Source organism: Stegodyphus dumicola, chromosome 2 (assembly GCF_044657685.1).
Source record: "Stegodyphus dumicola isolate Sdum_Otavi_A_Nest chromosome 2, ASM4465768v1".
In the NCBI taxonomy this organism is placed as follows: Eukaryota; Metazoa; Arthropoda; class Arachnida; order Araneae; family Eresidae; genus Stegodyphus; species Stegodyphus dumicola.
The window spans coordinates 197777033-197792614 of record NC_140769.1 but is presented as its reverse complement, the minus strand read 5'-3'; positions in this window follow the sequence as shown (position 1 = coordinate 197792614).

The following is a 15582-nucleotide window of genomic DNA, read 5'->3' as shown; positions in this document are numbered from 1 at the left end:
AAGTGAATGTCTTTTTTTTTTACTCCATTTGGAAATACTGAAATATTAATAAATTATTTTAAAATACATTATTTATCCGATTGAATTGATCTGAAGAGGGACATTTTGCTTAGTTTTATAATTATTTTACAAAAACTGCAATCATTTTACATGCAAATTCTGTGCAGTCGGAAGTAAGCACAGATGTTCCCGTTTTGTCAATGGTTAGCGAAGACGATTTACATCGCATTTTGTTTCCTTGGTATTTAAACAAACTATAAAAGTTTCTAAATTAACATCGGAAATAAATTTATTTTTGCGTATAATAAATTTCCCTTTAGAGGGCCTCTGAAATGAATTCATAAATCAAATTTTCTACGAGAAAACAGAAGTATCTTTCCATGCGCATCCAAATATAGTTCTGTTTCTGGTGGTACATATACAAAACAGCCCGATGTATCCTATGTAATCTCTGACAGCTAACAGTTTTCTTCCAGCCTTTACTTTTCGTATATACAAGTAACAGTTAACCAACAAACTTAAAAATAAAAGTAAGTATATTTTCTCCCAATTACGGGCCCATACCGTCCACAGACGTTGGCCACTATAAAGTGCCAGAAGTGGCGATCCCTTTATTATGGAGGAACCTAATAGGTGGTCCACTATGCTTCGTATGAAGGGAGCGCCAAAAACAACCATGCCTTCTATAGGATTCCAAACTCGGGCCCCTTATAAGTAGTTCATTTGGAGATGGTTGAGGTGCCCATATCTGAGTTCGTAATGTCCTGATTTCAAACAGCTGCTCGGTGTGGTGTTTCTTCAGTGTATAAATATGTATAACATACTTGATAAATAGTTCATTTAGAGATGGTTGAGGTGCCTATATCTTAGTTCGTAAATTGCAGAGGTCCAAGAGGCTGCATAATCGAATTCTTAGTACGAATAGGATTCTTAGCATGCGGCGCCGCATTCGGGTTAAAGCTGTTGAGCTCAGAGCGCGTCAAAGATTAAAAGAGCGACTGTAACTCTCAGGGTCCATGATGCAAATAAAAATTAAAAAAAAAAAAAAAAAATTATAACTCGCCGGTCTGGTTATTCGTTTTTGCGAACTCGGGCTGATAGATCACACAAGTATACTAGACCTATGAAAAGTCAAATTTCTAAGCCCCGCCTCATCGACACACCGCTGAGCTGATATAGACAGGTCCACTTGTTTTTCCTTTCCTCTGCTTTAAATGTTTCCGAAGTATTTTTTGCCTATGCTGTTTGCAATGCGTAGGGTGTTAGAACCAAACCGCAATTGTTGCCCTTCTTTCATAATTTGTCATTTTATGAGTGGCAACCGTCGGATCTTAGTTCTAGTTTGTTCTTGTTCTATGGGTTTTGAAAATAGAAATGACACTTTGGAAAATTAGATGTAAAATTATTTAATTTTAAGTTTATTAAAAGAAAAGAGAAAGGTTAGTTCTTTTAAATCTCGAACAGTTGCTGACGACGGACGTCATCGGTAAAAGAAGTCAAGTTAATTTTATTGGTTTTATTGAATTTAACATTATTTGATTTTTAGCCCAGAGGATCCTTAACTCAGAAGGGCTTTTAATTTCGTTTTGGCATTTTGTGTCGATTCACTATAAACGGCAAATCAATTTTTAAATTGTTGCCACCAAATATTAGAGCCCTGTATTACAATATTTAAAAAAAATTAAATAGTGAAGAATGTGCATAAATGAACACATGTTTCTCGCACTGTGATAAAACAACGGTACCTAGAGCCATCCAAATCTGAATAACGTACGTCTCCACCCGAATATGGAAATCTGGAATTTGTTTTATTAGCTATTTCATAATTTGTAAAGGTTCAGCAAATTTCTGATTCACAAACACAACGATTTCCAAGAGAGCAATGGCAACATTGTAAGGGGGAAAAAGAACATTATCTCCAGCGCGCGAGACTGTGTGTCGGAAATTCTAAAGATACGTTCTTTTAAATATTTAGGGATATTGCTCTTTTATTGAATTTTAAGCGCAAATAACATGATATTTAATAAATAAAGGTAAGACAGGAAACGTTAAGAAAATCTCCCCTTTGGGCGTAATATAAGGTCTGAGCGCAGAGATTTTTTTTTCTTCTACTTTATCTGGGAAAACGAAACTTGTTACTTTAGAGCGTTTATCTGTTGAACTTAGTACTACATTTGATACTCAAACATTAAAATTCAGAACGTCCTACAACGTCCATACATATTAAAGGAGACTGCTATAGGCACAGGGTGCCACTTATTTGGATCTGAATCTTTAATTCATGCGCTATTGAAAGGGGTAACAACAAAGAGAGAAAGAAACTCACAAACGCTATGAAGTGAACCTTAGAAGTCTAAAAGGTGATTTTCAAATTCCTTCTTCCTACATCAGATGTATCAATATTTTTCTTTCAATTTTTTAGTTCTTGTGTCCATGGTCCAGGCTGTAAACTGACTATTCGTCCGCAAATATTCGAGTGTTCCAATACGATTACTTGTCCAGAAAAATCTTCCCACTAGACAATTCTTCCCACTGGGCGATTGTAAGTCTAATATTGGTTTTCTCTACTCCTTTTACTGTTAGTTGCTTTAACGTTATGCAGTAACCATCATATTCTGCACTAAAATTCTTGGGTAGTTTCAGATTCATTGTGAACACATCCTATGTGCTGTACTGAGAGAAGGTGTCCAAACACGGAGGCTCTAAATTCACACCGTTAGGAGTCGGATAGTATGAGTCCCATACTTGCTGTATTGCCTGGTGTGCACGGTGATCTTTCCGTTGCAAAGAGTAGGTTCCACAAAGACATTGTTGCCAGTATGTGTCGGCTCCTCTGGGAATGCGTCTTCAGTAAACCCTCCATTGCGCTAAAAGAGAAAAAATAATTATGAGTCGTTTAGTAAAAGAATAATAAGTCTGCGTTATAGCAAGAATAAAATCTTTCCGTAATACTTACTTTCTTCTTAGATGTATTATGTTCGTCTATTTTTCGTTTGCCATTAGCTTTCTCGAGATGGGTGTTTCTCTGGTCTTCTCATGGTGTCGCTCAGAATCTGAAATCTTCAGTACATCCGCGTTGAGATGCTCGTTCTCGAACTCGTTGGGTGTTGTTCCAAATCCATCTGAAAAATATAAATTCAAACTATAAAGGCAATGCCAAAAATACAGATTTTCGTACTCAAATTAAATAGTAACATTGAATATATGAGTACAAACACGAAAAGGTTCTATGATAAAATACATACCTCGAATAACAAGTCTTGATTAAAAAAGGAAGTTCGAAAGTAGGAGCGAAGCATACAGCACGAACAGAAATGATGAAAAAGGGTCCAGCGTCTTTCTGTACAGGACTTGGTCAGGATCCACGAGAATCTATCAGAAAGCGCTGTGCGTAAGTCTACTGCCCTCTAGCGGTCGTTGCTGAAATAAATAAAATGTTCTAGAAATTCTAACATGTATATGCATGCTGCAATCAGGTTGCGCTTTAGTATGACATCAGAGCAGCGGGGAGTTCTACGTCAATCGATAAACGTGTACATGAAACCGGATTACACCATACACAGGATGAAACATGTGGCTGACGTAGCAATAGCAAGATAATCCGAGGTGACAATGCGTGATGACGTCACGAACAGAATGCAACGCGTCCGTAGTTGTTGATGTAACAACCCGCACGTGCTCCTCCGTAATTTCCCTCCCCCTGTGAGCGCCACGCAGTCCTAGCGCCACTGCGCCACATGGCCGCAAAACTCTCATTTACTACCTACTAAGCTCTAACATTTCATTTCTCAGATGGCTCAATAGTACACGAAGTTGGATATTTGTCCTGGTAAATAATCAGACGAACAGAAATTATACTCGAACACTCCCTTGAATACAGGAGTTAAGCAGCTACAGCATACAGACTCTTTTCTGTTTGATGCTTTAAGCAGAGAATTCCATGCATTTAGCCACCGAGGACCACATTGGAAAAAGATGATGTATTTCTGGTTGCACGTATAATTTCGAATATGAGTGGCAGCTCGTGAGCTCCAAATAATCAATTCAGATTATTACGTAAGTTTCATTGGAAATTCTCCGGTCTGCGCTGGTTTGACTGCTGAAAGAAATTTTTGAACTTACCCCCTAAGAGAGAAATGTACGCGTTTGACCGCATTATTTCTAGTTTGCTTAAAGTTTTGTTTTTTGCTAGAACGCCCCAACCCGCCTGATCACAAAGTGATCTTATGGTCCAAAAAGGGGTGTCCCATTCACACAACAAGACCCGGAGAGTCCCCCAACAAAAGTTTGCTTAAAGTGTGTTTTATATAAGAAACTGCATATACTCTATTGCAGATATAGGATACTTAAGTGAGTCTCTCATTTACTTGATTGATTCGACGAGCCGTCACTGCACAATACGAATGATGGCTGATAACAACAAATAACTTGAAAACATATTTAAGTGATTAAATAACATTAGTAACTTATGATTTTTCAATGCATTTAGCATAGTGATAGCGAAAGAAAATTCTTCTCACATTTTACTTGACATTTTACGCAAAAACTTTCATTGTAAATTTTGGTCGTAATTATAACAAATCCTAATGTTAAGGTACTATTGGACTTTAAATTTGAGAAAATAATACTTTAATGTCTGGTTCGAGTGAAGTAGTTGAAACCCTCTGTTCTCAAGACGTTTGTCCGATGTTCTGGTTTTCATCTCTTAGTTTACCTTCACTATTGAAAATCACACACAAACATATGTACTGTTTAGAAGTTATGACAAAGGATAACGCGTGACTATGCAGTGAGAATTTTTATCTCTTCATAGGCATAATTTATAAAATCCAACAAAGAGATAAAATAAATTTTTCCTTGCACTGGATATCAGAGAACAAATCTGTCCATCCTATTCGACGATTTGTTGCAAATACCAATTGGATTTAAGTAGAGTCAAAAAGTACAAAAACATTGATTTCTTGTCCAAAAATCTTGAAATTTATTTTCATATTCTTACACAAAATCGAAAACACAGGCTTCGTATTTCTTCCCATTTTTAGTGTTATGTTTGTCAAACATGGTTAACTGACAGCACGGCCATTTTCAAAGCATGTCGTTCCTAGGGGCGGGCTCGTTAATGGGTTAAAAGTTGTGACTTGCTAGCATTGATTTTTACACGCCAATTTGTGCACCAATCTTCTACAGCATAGAGGTAATTTTGCATTTTGTCTATTGCATGTTTAGCTTGGATAGAATTAATTGCAATCGCCATATCATCGGCATAACATGCTAACAGAGAGTAATTGTCCAAACCAGGGTGTGGAAAATTGATATGTAGAAAAGATACAGCACTGGACCGAGAATACTTCCTTGTGTGACGCCGGATCTTATAGGTTTTGAATTGGATTTTTCATTTCCTTGAACGACGAAGAAAGTGCGGTTCTGCAAAAAAAGAGAAGATCAGAAGAATGATTTCTCTGGGAAGTCCCAAATCGATAAGCTTGAAGACGAGGCCCTCATGCCAGACGCGGTCAAAGGCTTTTGCCACGTCCAGCATAAGGAGCGCAACACTTTGCTTGCTATGGAATGAAGATCCTACAAATTCTACAATTCTAACAAGTTGTTGAAAAGTACCAAGGTTTTTGTCTGAATCCGTACTGATCATTAGGTAGCAGGTAAAGAAAAGGTTCCAATCTTGTAAGTATGTGTCTTTCATAAATTTTTCCAAGGCTGGATAACAAACTGATTGGACGATAGCCATCAGGTTTGGTCACATCCTTAACCAGTCTAGGAAGTAGAGAGATTTTGGCCTGCTTCCAGGAATCAGGGAAATAGTTGAGAGTAAGGCAGGCGTGAAGAATACTGGCGAACTTACTGATAAGATTTCTAGGTAAGGAGGGGGAAGGTTACGAAGCATTTTATTAGTAATTTGATCACTTCTAGGAGCTTTTTCATGTTGAGATATCTAATAATATTAGTAATTTCCATAGGAGAAGTCAGCGTTGGGGTGTTATGAGCCGAAGATGATTGAAGGCAGGAATACACAAAACTTTCCAGAACATCTCTAAAGGTCTGCTTCATGGGCTCCATATTACGAGTAAACTGCATTTCCAGGTATTCAGAGAAAATATTAACTTTATCTTTAAGTGAGCAAGCAATTTTAGTATCCGTATGAATAGGTCTATGGTTAATACTACTTCTTTTAAGATTTTGAAGATACTTCCACAAAGAACCGGGATTAATATTAAGTTTAGATATAAAATCTTCTCTTGTTTCGTTTTTAAATTCAGTGATAAGCCTCTTGATTCTTCTATTAAAAATATTGATTTCTCTTTTAAGGGCAAGGTCCCAGTTACGGTGCCAAAGCTTCAGCAATCAGTTTCTTTCTTATAATTATGTCTCTGATACTGCGAGGGAGTCGAATATTATTGTTAGTTAATTGAATGGTAACTGTAGCATCTCTGAAAGCTTTGATTATACTGTCAGTGAAGATTTGAATAGCAAGATCATTATCCTGTTTGTTAGAAAGCGAAGTGAAAATAAGAGGATGTTTGATTAAGATATTGTGAAAAGTAATCCAGTCTGTATTATTTCTGGTAATAGGAGGGTATTCTTTAGAAACATGAAGAGAAGCAATGACAGGTACATGATCAGATGTAAGTTCTACCTTATCTTCCAGGGAAATAGAGATAGAAGAATTTGTAAAGATGATATCCAGGATGTCCGAGAGATTTGGTGAGGCAGGACGACAGAACTTGGATCTTGGATCATGGGCGGAGCGAATATGAAGACCTCGTACTATGCTTAACCGCAGCGGTGTCTATTTAAGGCTGGCCGTCAGCATCAGCATCAACAGAAGGGATATTTACTCGTTTGAACTAGATTCAAATAAAATGCGTTTTCAATGGCCAGACAAACCGAGCCCAGATAAATACTTACATTAAAATTTATATTTCATCACGCTAGACAAACATAAATGGGAAAAAATACGCAGCTTTACATTTTCATTTGATAGACGCATATCAAATATCAAGATTTTCGGCAAAGGTGCCAAAATTATTGTATTTTTGCATCTTCTTAATCAGTTCAAACATTATTGTTTATGTTCATAAACTTAACATAATTGTTTTTATCAGAAAAGCATTAAAGCAGGGGCATCACACACCCTCATGAAATCAACTATGAAGGAGATACAAGAAGTGAGTGGGAAGTCCCAGAGAAATATTAAGACACGCCCCCATGATATACTTTACGTTGTCATAGGAATTCAAGCACGACCCATAGAAAAACGGGCACACCGAACTCTCCGAACTGGGTTGAAATAAAATGTTTTCTGAATGCTGAGATAAAGCCAGTCAAAATAAATGCATTCAACAAATTTACAATTCAATAAGCCAGACAAAGATAACTCTAAAAAAGTAGAAATAGTAGGCAGTCAAAATTTTTGATTTCATACACAAATATGAAAATTCAAGGTTCTCGAAAGAGAAATAAAAATTCTTGTATTTTCGCGACTCTGTTTACATTCGATATAGATATTGCCAACAAATTTTCAGATACATCATTTTGTCGGAATTTTATAAAACATCCCTACCGAGTGATAAATATGCTTCAATGCATGGTCATGCGTTGTTCATTTTCATCCTTATATGGCATTACGTATATTGTGAACAAATATCTTCAATACTCGGCTCAGTGAGGTCAATTGTTTTATCATTATATGTTAGTAAATTTATGCATTTTTTTTGCTTTAAAAATGATGGAATTACATTGTTCTTATCTTCTGGATAATGTATATATTCCTTTAGTTAATCTGCATGCAACAGTTGTAGAATAATCAACAATTTAAAAGTTGTTTAAGCTTAATTTTTTTACAATAGCAGCCATATTTGTTTACATTTGAAACTTCGCAGAATACTGAATTAAGTGAGTTTCTGCCCTTCCGGTGTCTTTTTTCCGTTTAGGACCAAAAGTAAGCTTTCGCTTTTGTACACCAAAAAATTTGCCTTCTTGGTCTCTGGCCTAATTGCTTGTTTTTACCTACAAACTTTAATTTTAATGGAAAAAATCGTTTTTTTAATTACTTTAACTGAATGTGCTGTTTTATACTTTTCTATATTTTTCAATTTTTGATGAAGGTATTTTGAGTTTTTCAGGTATTTTTGCCTTGCAAGAATTAAATTAATTGAATAAGAAATATATCTCTAATTAAATTCGAGGAAAAACGTTTAAATGAAATGCAGCACAAAATACGTATAGTTGGAATATTCTCTATAATGAAATTGGTATCCGGACATAATCCCGACAAGCCAGAATCCCGACAGACGGAATCCCGACAAGCCAAAATCCCGACAGGGTCGAAATCCCGACAAGCCAAAATCCTGACAGGGTCGAAATCCCGATTGTCCAATATCCCGACAGGGTCAAAATACCGACACGGGCGAAATCCCAGTAAGGCCTAATGACCCCTTAACATACTTCCACAGCTGCTTACGGAAGGACATCGTAATGACAAAGGATCGGCTGACCTCACGCGAAGGTCATTTCTTATCTTTTAGGCCTTTTATAATCTATGTGAATAGGAGAAAGAGGGAACTATTTCACAATGACGGAATGATACAGCTCTAGGCTTTCTACATGGGTATCCGGACATAATCCCGACAGCTGGAATCCCGACAAGCCAGAATCCCGACAGACGGAATCCCGACAAGCCAAAATCCCGACAGGGTCGAAATCCAGACAAACCAAAATCCCGACAGGGTCGAAATCCCGACAAGCCAAAATCCCGACAGGGTCGAAATCCCGATTGTGCAATATCCCGACAGGGTCAAAATCCCGACACGGGCGAAATCCCAAAAAGGCCTAATGACCCCTTAATATACTTCCACAGCTTCTTACGGAAGGACATCGTAATGACAAAGGGTCGGCTGACCTCACGCGAAGGTCATTTCTTATCTTTTAAGCCTTTTATAATCTATGTGAATAGGAGAAAGAGGGAACTATTTCACAATAATCTATGTGAATAGGAGAAAGAGGGAACTATTTCACAATGACGGAATGATACAGCTCTAGGCTTTCTACATGCTATAGGGTTACGTTCGCCTCGAGATAGACAGTGCTCGATTGCCGGTTTATTTTTTGCTCATTAAATTGTTCCAAAATATGGCTGAAATTTGTGAAATTGTTCCGTCTCAAAAAGGAAGCAATAAAATTAATGCACGTGGTTATTTAATGGTGAAAGATAAGAATCGCGAAGATTTATATTATTGGTGTTGTGAAAAAAGAAAATACGATATGTGCATAGGTCGAGTAACAACAATATTTCTGAATGGACAACATCATCTCCCTAAATTTACTCAGCATAACCATGCTCCACAAGCGAGTGCAGCTGCTATTCCAAAATGTATTAGCCAATTGAAAGATGATGCTCGGCATACCGGAAGTGAACCGTGTCAGATAATTCACAGCAACATCGTAAAAAACTCTCAGAACATTCGCCCATACCTTCCATCAAAAGAAGCTATTCGGAAAAAAATTAAACGGGTCAGGCAAAACGAAAGGCCACCAGAACCAAAAACATTAAATGAAATTGATAGTCCAACTACTTTAAGAAATACTTTAACTGGTGAATTATTTTTAGTGAGAGATTCTGCAGTTGGAGATGAGAGAATTCTAGTGTTTACAACAGTTGCAAATGTTAAACATTTATCACAGGCACCTTATTGGATTATGGACGGCACATTTAAAACGGTGCCCACAATATTTTACCAGCTGTATATACAATTCACGCACCTGTTGGATCTCAAAATTTTAGAATTCTTCCACTAGTATATGCTTTGATGACTAGCAAATCTGAAGAAAATTACAAAACATTATTCGAAGATTTAATTGATTTCGCTGAAGAAAATAATGTTGAACTGAGGCCATCTAGAATCATTAGTGATCTAGAAAAGGCAGCTATAAATGCTTCAAAATCAGAGTTCCCTGATGTTATTAATAAGGCTTGTTTTTTCCATCTGTGTCAGTGTGGTTGGAGAAAAATCCAATCGAGTGGATTGGCTTCTCGCTACGGCACAGATGAAAGATTTAGTTTAATGCTTCGTCATTTATTTGCGTTAGCGTTTATACCAGCTGACGAAATTTCAGCAGTATTTGACACTTTACTTCCTCACTTGCCACCCGATGCTCAAGAAGTCGTTCAGTGGTTCGAAGACAACTACGTTCGTGGAAGAACTACGCGTTCCTTCGATGTTCCCACCAGCACTCTGGAGCGTGTTTGATTCCCTACAACTGGGAACTCCGCGCACTCAAAATGCTGTCGAGGCTTGGCACAGAAGATGGGAATTGGACGGGCCCATGTTGGCGTTTATAACATCATAGAAGGATTTCGAAAAGAACAGGAGCATGTAGAATACCAAGTTGAATGCATTCTTCGCGGAGAACAACAACCAAAACGTAGGATGGTAGATGATGACAGAGAAAGGAGAATTATGACTGTTGTGGACGATCGTGATAATCGATCTGTGATGGAATATCTTCGTGGTATCGCTCACAATGTGTCACTGTAAATATGTCGTTTGCATGTGTAAGTGATGTTTTCTTTTTCTTAATAAAAAGAATTTTATAAATCTTTATTTCAAATTTTAACGGTCATTTCAATTTGTTAAAAATTATTTTAAGTAATGACATAATTTTTATGATTTTTTGATTTAAACTTTAATATGTAATAGTTAGTTAAAAATTGTATTTTATTAAGCTAAATTGAGTGTTTATATTTAGATATTAACTTGTCGGGATTCTGGACACTGGGATTCTGACCCTGTCGGGAATCTGGCTTGTCGGGATTTCGACCGTGTCGGGACTTTGGGTTGTCGGGATTTCGGCCCTGTCGGGGTTTTGGACTGTCGGGAATCTGGCTTGTCGGGATTTCGGCTGTCGGGATTATGACCCAGACGCAATGAAATCATGTGGTGTATACATCAGATGTTTTTTATTATTTGCTGGATAAATATGCAGCTTCGTGACTGGAGTACTCGGAAAATTAAAAGTTCTTTTTTGATTACAGTGGGGGACTCACCGGCAGCCGAGAGAGGAAATTGTTGATCACTAGATATTTGATCCAGTTCGAATCAACAAAGGATGTAGGATGGATTTTCGTGGAGACAAAAAAAGAAGAAAATTTGCAGACAAAAATAGATTAATACGTAACTCCTTTATAATACGTTTTAACATTTGAAAGTTTAGCAAAAAGCCTTTACAGTATTTTAAATAGTCCAATTGTTAAACTTTTCAGGTGAGGCTATAGAAATATGCGTCTGAATGAAACATTATTGAACTTTTAAGACTTAATGTTTTCAAAATTTTTTAAATCTTCAAACTGTTAATTGCTTTTTCTATAAGAATGTGCATCTATGTTATATTCTTGAAAATGGATCCACAGATAAAGATTTTAGAATTCCTTTAAAATTCTATCTCAGCCTCGCACACGCAGTAAATCAAACGTACGAAAAGCATTCTTAAAAGCTTTTGCAATGAACAACAAAAGGAAAAGAACTACAATTTATGACATAACCACCACTTTGTCTTAAATAGACAAAGCAGTTCAGTTTAATAGTGAGAAATGGGTAAGCAGTTTGCCGCATTTCCGTGAAAATAAAAATTACATATAGAGAAAATGTATACGGAAAAACTACTGATTAATAAATTTTTTCTTATTTTTTTCATAATAAACATAATTTCAAACGGTAAACATTATTTTGAAAATGCATGATGTTTCATTAGATTTGAAACATCTTTCCATGTCAGCTATATTTCATGAAGAAATATTAAAGTCTTTGAAATTTGAAGAACGAATTTTCCGAACGTTTTCACTGTCCATCCTGTATAAGGTGTATTCGTTTGTTTAAATTTTTGTGAAGTGTTACCACAGATTTTCTTAAACGGTCGAGAATATTATGCATTTTTTTTAAACCGAAAGGAAGGATTTGTGAGATTGGCTGCTCTACCAAGCCTCAGATTTAATGTTTTTATATTACCTCTAAAAGTCTGATATAATTTGCGTGTCTTACTATGTACGGAAAATTGATTCTGACTGTGAAAAAAATTCATCTGTTATTTGTTACAAGACTTTTTTCTTAAATTTAATTTTTTATGTATTGATTTAATGCCGAAAGTTCTTTGAGATATCGGTCACCATTATACAAGCTGCAATAAAAGTAAAACACAAATGTGAAAATAAAATTTCTTTGTAACGATGGTAATGCTAATAAATAATCTAGTCTACTTTCGAATCTTTGAATAAGAATTGTATTACCGTTTGCAAATATTCAGACGCGTGACTGATGCTCGTTTTTAATGGTAATCAAAAATATGTAAAATTGGGCTAAAAGCCATTAAAATCTTAAACTTTCCCAAATTCTTTCTATACAAATTAATTTAATAATAAAGTGTAATTTAATCCTAAATTACATATAAAAATCTCTGATATGTATTTTTATATGAAGGAAGTTACTAAGGAAGTTTCATAACATAAGATTACTTTATAATACAGAAAGATACATTAAATCAAGCTGAGTTTTAGACTAGAAATGAGCAAATTTTCCAAAAAAAGATTTTTTTTTTACCTCAGTTGATAATACGTATATACTAATAAATTATTTTTAGATACATTAATTAACCTATTGAACAGAGTCAGAGAAACATTTTGCTTAGCTTAATGATCAATTTACAATAACAGCATTCCGTTAACATGCAGTTATATATGAAATTTAGGAAAAGGAAATAATTTGTTCAACTTAATATTTAGACAAGCAAATATTTTCTGTTTTTTAAAATTGGCCTCTAATGACATTAGAATAAAAAGAACAATACCTTATAAATATACATATCGCGGTTTAAAATTTTTTTTAATATCTTATGCTTCAGTTTTACAGATATCAGAGTGAGAGTTATTTTAATGAAATGCAAGGGAATGTATGCACTAAATTAGCAGCATGACCAATAGCACATTTTATTTTGAAAACGTCTAGAATGAAATATGATAACAAAATGTAATATCCTTATTTACTAAAATAATGTAAGGATAAAGAACATAGTATAAATCAAAGGATCTTCAAAAATGCTATAGTTAAAAGTACAGAAACATTTCATTTTCAATTTCAAGGCAAATTCATTTAAGGTGGAATTCAGTCTTGTTTCGTCAAGAATATTGGTGCGAAATCATAATGAAATTTCACATCTAACATGCGCCATAACTGGTTGCTTAAAATCTTAACTTATGATGTTAAACAGAATGCAAATTCCAGTAGCCTAGTACTATTTGAACTAATGAACAAATTGATGTTTTAGTACATAACGATGACTAAAACATTCTGGTGTTTTGATTTAAAATAAAAGTTTAAAATAATTCAAATTGCCACATTGGTGATGTTATATGGTTAACATTATCTTTTGTTTACTTTATATAAGTACTAAAAACATATTTAACACCAGGAAGTTTTATAAAGTTTATTCTGCGACACATTACCTTTTGAATAACTGGAGTCTAATTAGAACGATTACTTCGATTGCCTGCGAGTGAAGTCTGATAGAAGGCGATGTTCGGTTGTCGACAAATTAAAGCTAAGCCTTCTATTAGAAAATTAAAAATGTAACTCTTGTCGTGGAGATAAATATTTGCTCCAAGCTTATATTGACTAATTTAAGTCCTTGAGGATTTTAAATAACAAAAAACATTCGTTTATTTACAGCTGCAACTTTGGAATAAAAAATTAAATTTAATTCCGAGTTTCAGACGATCATAAAAGAATTTCGCATTTAGGAAGTTTGCGACAACTATTCATAAGTTTTACTAACTCTTACATTTTCATGTCTGCCATCTTTCTTTACTTACGCCAGAATGTTTGCTCAAATCAAAAAGTTACATAAATTTAAGGTAACAGTATAGCTTGGCTAGTGGAGTGTTCGCCACTACGCTTTTTTAAATTGAAATTTAACTACAAGAGAAAACAGCCTCATCCTTATCATACTACTTTTAATACAACAAGTCAGCGTTTTTGATTTGTGTTGTATTTTCGGTAATAAACCTCAAGAATGAAGTAATCATTTTCTTTGGATTTTCACCACATTTCTTTTGTGATTACAGTTAAATATTTGTTAACTTAAGTAATGTTTAAAAAAGTTAAGATAATTTAGATTTTTTAGGTTGTGTGTTTTATAATTTAGAGTTTTTAGGTACACTTTAGGTTGTGTGTTCACAGATTCACAGATTATTTTGCATTGTAATAAAGTTTACCCAACTCAAGCGAATACAGTTTGCAAATTAGGTTACCGTACGGTTTGCGCTATCTCAAGTTAACAAGAAGAATGTGTGTGTGTGTGATTATGGCAAAGCCTCGAGGGCTATCTGCCTAAGGGGAGGGATGCCTTCGTGGAGGACTTTCTAAGGGAAACTGGCTCGTATACACGTTACACATGGGGAAAACCACGAAAACACCCATGCAGCCAGCCCGTTCGCGGGATTCGAACCTCGGACCGAACTACCAGTGTTCAGCGACTTTACCACTCGGCCGCTGGTGGGCCCAACAAGAAGAATGTGATTTCCGATCAGATGATACAACGTAAGAAACCGAAACTTTGTTAAGAATTAGCATTTCATAGGACGGAAAAACACGAATCCTGAAAGAAGCCTTTGGAGAAATTTTACACGACCACCGGTAACATTTTCCATTCACTTAATTAGAATTATTATGGCTCTGAATGGAGCTATCGACTTGATTATTTATATGGCCTATCATTGTAATCGTTGTTAGAATATTTTGTTTTCATAATTATATATTACTTTTTACTACTTTTCGCTTTTAGCTTTTTACATACTCTTAGCCTGTATGACATGTTGTTAAGAAAATAAAAAAAATACCTTGTTAGAATATTAAGATAAATTTTTTTCAGAATGTGAACCAATTTTTCGTACCTACTTCAGTCACGTAAATGATGCCACACTTGTGGAGATTAATAGCATTAAAATATTAAAGCTAAGAATTGGTCGTTCAGAAAATCTCACAAATTCTTCGTTCAAAAAAATTGTATGATTTTTTTCGTTCATTGAGTAATATCAGCATTTATTTCTGATAACTTTTAAAGAAAATCTGGTAGAACCCTTCGCTAACTTTTAAACAAATCAATGAAACTTATACAGGCTGCGCTGTCAAATTCTTTAGAAATTGCATTCTTAAAATTTTTAAAAAAATTAAAGTTTCTTAATGAAATTCGTCTCACATGGAAAGAGGTTTTCATTCGATGATGCCATCGATATTTAAAATGATAATTTATTGTTTGAGATTATAAATATTATGATTAAAATTATAAACCATTTGTTACTCAATAGTTTTCTCATATTCTCTTGCGCTTTATGTATTTTAAATTCATGATGTACTGCGATGTGCCAAAATAGTTTCAGATTATGTTTTAAGAAAGTGCTTTGCCTATTTGTGTCAGACTGGTGTCTTTGGAATAAAATATACTACTGTCTATTGTATTGTTTTGTGTTTAAGTTGTTTCTTCAGTTTGTTCTCATCGTAAGCTTTCATGAAGGTAATTTTG